We start from the raw sequence: 8,982 nt of genomic DNA, 5'->3' as shown, positions 1-8,982 counted from the left end.
GGTAGGGTCAAATGGCACAACTGCTTTGGAAATCAGTTGGGTGATATCTTCTAAAGCTGAGCATATGCCCACCCAATAAGCCAGCAACCCCACACATAGGTATAGTCCCAACAGAAAGGTATACATGTGTTCACCAAAAGTCATGAACTTAAATGTTCATAATACCACTCATCATATCCAGATGCCCATCAACTGGGAAATGGATAAATACATTTTGTAATATATACTAAAGGGAATTCTCTACAGCAATGAGAATGAACTGCAACTCTGTACAACGTATGTGTAACTCTTTCAAACAATGTTGAGTGAAAGAAGCCAGGCACAAAAGAATACGAAGCACATAATTCCATTTATATCAAGACAGGCAAAACAAATCTATGGTGATATGAGTCAAGATAAGATTACCATTGGAGAAGACTACTGACTGACTGGCAAAGGGGCCAAGGAGGGGCTTCCAGGATGCTGGTAATGCTCTTATTCTTGAACTGGGTGTTGGTTACCTGGTGTGTTCAATTTATACAAATTCTTGGAGCTATATACTTATGATATGTGCACTTTTCTGTGTATATATTATATTTCAACAAATGTCTTAAACAAGGGTAATGTTTTCACATTCTGCAAACTGGGCACTGAGCATCCGGAGTTATTAATGCTGCTGCAATCTAAACCTTGTGCTCTAATTTTGTAAACTGTTTTTGTTTTCATGTGTTTATGTCTTGTTTCTCTAATTAAATTTTAAGCTCTTTGACGGGGATGCCTATGTCTTGTTTTTGTTTGTATTCCCACAGCGGACAAACAGTGTGCATGCTCATTAAATACTTGTTCATTTATCAGGAGGAAAAGCAGTCTTGCCTAGCTACCTCGTGGAAGGGTATGGTTTTCATGTCCAATTGTAGCAGAATCTTTTAATAATTATGTTCACTAATTTAAGACAGTCTTAGAATAGAGCGGCTATTTTGAGCTCTTAACCTTGTGTTTTAGACAATCTGATGTGCCAAATGCTTTGACTAAAATCTCCTGAGATAAAGTGCCAGCTTTGGAATAGATTTTCTGAGAAGCCAACTTTGAGTGCTGGCAGAAAATGGAGTGGCTGACTGCCAGCTGTGGGTGGGAAAACTTGCTTTGAACTTTGCTTGACTATCTCGTTAACTTACTGTGCCATGGGTGAATTCTTGCTGGCTCTTCAGGGTCTGGAGAGATAGAGGAAGAAGCACAGAGAGAGAACACACAGCAACTCCAGGGCCTCAGTCACAGCGGGAAATGGTGCTGGCTTAAGACACTGTTAGTGAAATGAGTCAGCATGTCAGCTCAGCCAGAGGACAAAATCTCCACAAGTTAGCTATAACTGCAGCGAAAATCCATCCTAAACTGAGAGTAAGCACTCATCTTCCTCCTTAAAGTAAAAACAGCCTTTGGTGGAAATTTTTACATCATAAATAATGCACATAAAGTAATACTTCAAAACTGTGGGGACCTATAGGTAAGAATTGCTTGAAAGATTCCCCCCCCTTTTTTTTGACTTGGCTCTGAAAATAAAATGGTTGATTCTTTTTACAGTGACATGTGGAAGAATCCTTTCAGACCCTAGGTTACTAAACACTTACGCTGAAAAAAAAATGCAGACAAACACATATTTTTCTGAAACCAATAATTTAACTGATTCCAATTTGGGATGCTATTGTGATTCTCTGGCATAATACTGTTTCCACTTGGAAACTCAGAATTAATTCTGGCTGCTTCTGTAGTCAGCTTATAAGAGCAGCAGAAAGAAAAAGAATGGTATCCCCAGTGTTTCTGTAGGATGCTACACTGATTTCTTAGTTTCATGTACATTGCTTTTGGGGGTTCGGAACTTCCCTCACAATTTACTATTCCCTTTCCCTTTCTTGAAAGCACACACATTCACCCCCTTGAAGGCAGAATTAATCTCAGCAAGAATTCTGTGGAAGTTGGACTTCCTTTATTTGGGATCTGAGAGGAATTTGTAGAGAGCCAAAGTCTTGAACACACTTCTAGGAGTCTGGATAATTCTGGAAGCCATTAGAAGAAAACAGAGAAGCCCTACAAGTGTAGTGAGAGTTCATCTGCAAGTGTGAAGCAGTTAATTGACATTGTCTTTCCATTTCCTTTCTCTTCTTTCACACCCAGAAAGTGCCAAGGCATCAAAATTGATTGAAGGTAACTGGTCCTTTAATCAGAAAAAAAGGGAAATTTCAGCTGATTTGGAAACGCTTCTGATCTTACATTGATTTATTCTTTTTAGGGAAAGTATGAGAGTTTTTCATTGTTTCTTGACTCTTTCCTGAAACTTCCAAAGCTTACCAGACTTGTGCCCAAATGTAGAGCTTTGTATTTTATTGTTAGTCTGAATCACATATTTAAGGAGCTAGAATTTTGAAAGCCATCTTTCAAGATGGCTTATTGTCATCTCTGTAGTCTCAAATGCTTATGAATGGGGCGGTTGTGTGTTCTGAATAGTTGAATAAATAATTCAGTGACGAATAGTTATTTAAAGAGCATTGTATAGATAAAGCAAAAACAAGACAAACTCACCAGTTTAGACAGCTAGGACTCTGAATATTCGGGAGTTAGTAATGAATTTCTGGTTTTGTGAGTCTCAGTGCAGGTGATCTGATGTACAGATGTGAGAGTTGGACCATAAAGAAGGCTGAGCACCAAAGAATTGATGCTTTCGAATTGTGGTTCTGTAGAAGATGTTTGAGAGTCCCTTGGACTGCAAGGAGATCAAACCAGTCAATCCTAAAGGAAATCAACTCTGAAAATTCATTGGAAGAACTAATGCTGAAGCTGAAGCTCCTATACTGTGGCCACCTGATGCAAAGAGCCAACTCACTGGAAAAGACCCTGATGTTGGGAAAGATTGAGGGCAGGAAGAGAAGGTGATGACAGAGGATGAGATGGTTGGATGGCATCACCAACTCAATGGACATGAGTTTGAGCAAACTCTGGGAGATAGTGAAGGACAGGGAAGCCTGGTGTGCTGCAGTTCATGGGGTTGCAAAGAGTTGGACATGACTTAGCCACTGAACAACAACAACAATGTAGGTGAAAAACTGAGATGAGAGCATATGTTTTAGGGTGGAGGTGGTGGCAGGTTTTTCTTTATGTCCAAGAGCTTTTGAGGTGGAGTGTGGGACAGAGGGCTCCTGTAATTATCAGGGTAAGGAACTGAGAGCCACAAGATATCTACTGCATATTTCATGAAAGCCTGTATGGAACAGTCCAGAATCTACTGGTACCATGTCTGCTTTCAAGTTCCTCCCCCGTATCATCAGAAGGAAACTATTCACTTCTAGTTCCCTTGCATATTCTGCCTCTGTTTTTGTTTCCTACCATACTTTTCTTCTAGAGCCCCCTCTCTTTCTCCTAGTCCTTGTCTCTTTTCAAGCTTATCTGCCTCACACCCATCATCCTCATTGAGTATTCAAGCATGTAGCAGCTTCAGAACCACTTAGATAATTTGGCCATCTAGTTTCCTTGATTATGAAGTCAGATGCCACAGAGATGTCTCTTAAAATAACTACTACATTATATGAGCTGTTCATGCTACCTTTAAAATTTAGATGAGACTGAAATCCATTCCCTGCCATGAAGATGTCTGAAGCAGGCAATCCACATGGTCCCAGGGGTTTTAGGACTGCTATGGACCAGTGAATGTCACATATTTGTTACTACCTAATTCTGAATGGGAATGCTTATTATGGTTACCCTGTCTCATTCCACCTATTTCTACACATGTTATAGCAGGGATCAGCCAACTTTTCCGTAAAGGGCCAGATAGTAAATATGTCAGGCTTTGTGGGCCTTATGTTCTCTGCAGCAACAACTTAATTGGCCATGGTAGCATGAAAGCAGCCAGAGAAAATTTTAATGGGTGTGGCTGTACTCCAGTAAAACTTTACAAAATACTGGCTGGATTCGTCCTGCAGGCTGTAGTTGCTGCTTCCACATACATTATCCCTTTCATTGTGAGACTCCTATTATCAAGAATTTGTCATTATAAACCTCTATATCACTTGGCTTTTATTTTACAATTTATTTTTTCTTATCCTTTCCTATTGTTTTATGGCAAAGCACTCCAATCAGATTTCTAGCATAGTAATGTGGTCTTTGGCTGGGTCTTTGGCTACGTATGTATCTTAGCTATTAAGATCTTTATTGCTATGATTATATTTTTGATACTCTACATTTTCACTTGGTTCTTTTGAAATCCTCCTTTTACTGCTTCATGATTCAAATAACCTTCCTTATCTCTTTGAGGGTATTTAATATGCCATCTGTTCCAGTAACTTTGTTTCATGTGGTATGCATTATTTAATTTGCTTTTTTGGTAGATGTTGTATTACTCAGAGATAAAATTCTTTTGGCTAGCATGGTCCTGTTCCTTGGGTACCAGCTACTCTCTCTAGTAATATAATTTTGGAATGGATGAATTTCAGGCTGTAGTTGTTTATATCCTGCATGATGATTTTTAAGGAAAGACAAGTAGATTAATCCAAGTCTGGAATACCTCAGAAACCACAGAACCACCTTCATTTGCTGCTATGCCACAGGCAACTCTTATAATCCTTCTAAATCATTTCTATAAATACTTGAAGAAGCCACATTGTGAGGTGGTGGTCTCCTTAAATTGTAATCTATCAGCTCTGGGAATTCAGACAGTAATAGGGGAGAAGTGACTGCCGGTGTGGCCCAGGACAAACTATACCTCTTTATCAACTCCTTCTGCAAGGATGCTTTTGTGCTACCTTGAGAGAACCTTGCTGACACTGGCATTCTAGGCTATCTCTCCCTTTCTACGTGAAGGGACATGATCATGTTGAAAGAATGTGGGGAAAGGGTAAGAGGAGAACTTAAAGGCTCTCCCTTCATCTATCTAATTCCTGCTGTGTTTGTCTGTCCATTGCCCCAGACTGCCACTATCCCTAGAGGCACAAATTCATGACTTTCTATGGCTTCCCAAAAGTCTGAAGAGTTTTTTATTCATTGTTGTTAATTCCTTGGTTCCCTCTTTTCCCCTCACTTGTGAAGTTTCTCCATGGTTGATTCTGAGAGAGGGGAGCTAGCAACCTCTGTTAGTTCTCCACCTTGTCAAGAATCAAAAACTCCCTGAAGCTATCTTTTATATTCATTTTAAGACTTGCTTGGCCAAATATTAAGGGTTGTGTGACAGTTACACTGACTTACATTGGTAAGCAGGAAAGGAGAAACAGGAAAAAAGAAAAGAAAGACAATAAATGGCTAACATAAAATATGAGCAGAAGTATTGATATGAGTAACTAATAAATTTAAGTGTTCTAAACTCACTGTTAAAAGCCAGAGAACATTAAATTGAGTTTAAAAATAAGGTTAAACAATATACAATCTACCTACAACAAACAAAACAAAAGGATACAGAAAGATGGAAAATAAAAAGAATGAAAAGATGTAATGAACAGATACAAGCCAACAGAATCTGGGATAGCATCTTAATATCTGATAAAATAGAATTAAACCAAAAATATAAGGGATAAACAGGTCTTTGTATACAAGCAAAAGTTATAATAGAATCAGAAAGGAAAAGGAATCATGAATATGTATGTATCTAACAATGTAACTTCAAAATATATAAAGCAACTATTCATAATATGGGGAAAATTAATTATTCAACAATAACTTATTTAGATGTTTAAATCCACCTCTTTCTAAGACTGACAGATCAAGAAATCAAGAACAAACTGAGACATAGAAGGTCTGAAAGTGAAAGTGAAGTTGTTCAGTTGTGTCCGACTCTCTGCAACCCCATGGACTCTAGCCTACCAGGTTCCTCCATCCACGGGATTTTCCAGGCAAGAATACTGGAGTGGGGTGCCATTTCCTTCTCCAGGAGATCTTCCCCACCCAGGGATCGAACCTGGGTCTCCTGCATTGTAGGCAGACGCTTTACCATGTGAGCCACCAGGGAAGTCATGGAAGGTCTAAATATACGAATTAATAATCTTTAGCCATTAGATATTAATTAAATCCAAATCAACACATTCTTTTTGAGTATATTTTCAAAAACTGATGCAATAGGCCACAAAGGAAGCCTCACTAAATTCCAAAGTATCAATACGAAAAACCTATAGTCTCCTACAGTAATGTAATAAAATGAGAACATAAAATTAAAGAATTGCTAAAAATTCCTATGAGATTAGAAACTGAATAGTCTACTAAACCCCCCTCTGATTAAGAAGTAAAGTATTAAAATGAAATTCAAGTGAATTACAATTAAAACACTACTTGTCAAATTTTGTGGGACACAGAGCAACGTCCTCACATAGAGGGAAATTTATAACTTTTAATACATTTATCAAGAAACAAGAAATGTTGAAATGAGCTCCTTTCAAGTCAAGGAGTCTTAAAACTATGAATAAAATAGAGACTAAAAATAATAAATGAGCATAATGAATAACTCTAAGTAATTAAATTTGAAAACCTAGATGACTAGATTCTTTTCTGGAAAAAAAAATTTAAATGCTAAAATATACCTAAGAAGCTGATGAAAAAGGACAGGAAGCATCAAAAAAAATTCATGACAATTAAAAACTCCTTTTTACTTTCCAGGACCATATGTTTTTACAGGTAATTTCTACTAAATCTTAAACGAATAGTTAATTTTTACCTTAGATAAGTTGTTCTGGAAGATAGAAAATAAGTCTATTTTATGTTGTTAGACTAATGAACTCTGGTTTCCAAAACTGGACATGGACAATATAGAAAAAGAAATATTATTTATAGATCTCTCATGTATGAATGTAGATGCCAAAATTGTAATGGAGGAAAAGAATATTATTCTCTCAATTGATGCAGAAAATGCATTTAATGAAGCAAGACCTTTTTATGATTAAGTCTTCAAAAACTAGGAATAAAAAAGAATTTTCTTTATTATGGGAAAGATTATACATCAAATTTCTAGAGCAAATAATTACATTTAATTGAGAAATCTTGGAGAAATTTTTATTATCAGGAATGAGGCAAGAATACCTCTATCATGACTACTATTGAATATAGTACTGGGACGTACAAAGTTATAAGAAAGAAAAACAAACTAAGTTTATAAAAATTGGAAGGCAAGCAATAAAGCTATCATTATCTGCAGATGATATCAAATCAACCTAGAAAAACTAATAAAATCAAGAAACAAGCTGGGCAAACACAAGATCAACTTATGAAATTAATGGCATTTGTGTACACTAGCAGCAAGGGCCTAGAAATGATGGTTTTTAAAAAGATACCACTTATAATAGCAAAGTGAAAGTGAAAGTCACTCAGTCGTGTCTGACTCTTTGTGACCCCATGGACTATACAGTCCATGGAATTCTCCAGGCCAGAATACTAGAGTGGGTTGCCATCCCCTTCTCCAGGGGGATCTTCCCAACCCAGGGATTGAACCCAGGTCTCCCACATTGCAGGGAGATTCTTTACCACCTGAGCCACCAGGGAAGCCCTATAATAGCAAAGAAAGAAGAAAGAAAGAAAGCAAAAATAAACTCAAAAATAAAATACAAAAAATATGCAACCAACCAACCAAAAAATAAATACCTGCAAAGTTGCTGTTGACAAATTATGACCTTTGGGATAATCCAGCCAACAACCTGTTTTTGTAAATAATTTTTTTTTTGAAGCACAGATACAACAGTCTATGGCTGCTTTCACGCAACAATGACAGAAGTGAGTTTGAACAGAGACTGTATGACCTGCAAAGCCTAAGATATTTACTATCTGACCCATTACAGAAAAAAAAAAAATGCTGATTTCTGCTCTAATGCATACAGGAATGAACATAACCTCAAATATATACCTATGTGGGAAAAAGTTTTAAAGTTCTATTAAAGGATAGAAAAGAAGATCCAAATAAATGAGACATTCCATGATCTTAGATTGAATAACTAGATTTTATTATTCTGTCACCTCCAAGTTAATTGAAATCAATTTTTTAATTGACATGAAATAATTGTTTATATTCATCATTACTACATGTAACTCAAATCCAGAATTAATCTGGATTTTTGAGGCACTCAAAAACTTTATTTTAAATTTACTATGGAAAATAACCTTCTGCAAATACCTAAATCAATTTTTAAAAGGAAGAACTAAGAGGGGATTTATCTATTCAGATATTAAGACACAGCACAAAGCCACAACAAGAAAAACATATGTGATACTGGTATAAGAACAAACAGATCAATGGAATGGAACAGAGAACTCAGAGACTGACCTTGTATATATGAGAATTTAATATGTGATCAAAGTGGCACTAGAAATCAATGGAAAGGGATGCATTGTTTAGCAGATCATATTGAGTAAACTAACTCACTTTATGGAGAAAAAGAAAACTGGGATTCTACTTAATAACCATGTTCGAAAGTGGTTTCCAGATGCATGAAAGAATTAAATGTGAAAGATGAAGTTATAAAATTAATGGAAGATAATACTGGATATTTATTTGTGGCCAAAGGGAATGAGACTCATAAATAAAGCTCCAAAGCAAAAAAAAAGAAAAGAAAAAGAGGAACTTGACTATGTAAAAATTAAGGGTGGTGGTAATTTAGTTGCTAAGTCGTGTCCAACTCTTATGATCCCCTGGACTATGGCCCACCAGGCTCGTATGTCTATGGGATTTCTCAGGCTGGAGTGGGTTGCCATTTCCTTCTTCAGGGGATCTTCCCAATCCAGGGATTGAACCTGGGTCTCCTGCATTGCAGGCAGATTCTTTACCAACTGAGCCACCTGGGAAGCTGCATAATTCCTCTCCAATAAAGAAAATATGGACAAAGTAAGCAGTCAGATGATAGACTGGGAGAAAATACTTCCAATGTCAAACTAACAAGAAACTCCATCAAATAAATAAGAAAATGATACTCTAGTAGAAAAATGAGCAAAAGAAAAAGAAGTAGCAATTCATAGAAGAGGGAAACAAATGACTACATCAAGTATATC

The 8,982-nt window shown here is 36.8% G+C and overlaps 2 non-coding genes across 2 annotated transcripts; both read right to left on the bottom strand.

The window, feature by feature from the left end:
- Positions 1 to 5,893: 5,893 nt before the first annotated feature.
- On the bottom strand, positions 5,894 to 5,965 carry TRNAC-ACA (transfer RNA cysteine (anticodon ACA)). The gene has a single exon. It is a non-coding gene; the product is annotated as a tRNA-Cys (tRNA).
- A 2,741-nt stretch (positions 5,966 to 8,706) lies between these two features.
- Positions 8,707 to 8,778, bottom strand: TRNAC-GCA (transfer RNA cysteine (anticodon GCA)). The gene has a single exon. It is a non-coding gene; the product is annotated as a tRNA-Cys (tRNA).
- Positions 8,779 to 8,982: the final 204 nt, after the last annotated feature.

The sequence above is a fragment of the Giraffa tippelskirchi genome, chromosome X, assembly GCF_054371585.1.
Source record: "Giraffa tippelskirchi isolate mGirTip1 chromosome X, T2T-mGirTip1v1.2.pri, whole genome shotgun sequence".
Lineage (NCBI taxonomy): Eukaryota > Metazoa > Chordata > Mammalia > Artiodactyla > Giraffidae > Giraffa > Giraffa tippelskirchi.
This window is presented reverse-complemented; position numbering and strand designations above follow the sequence as displayed.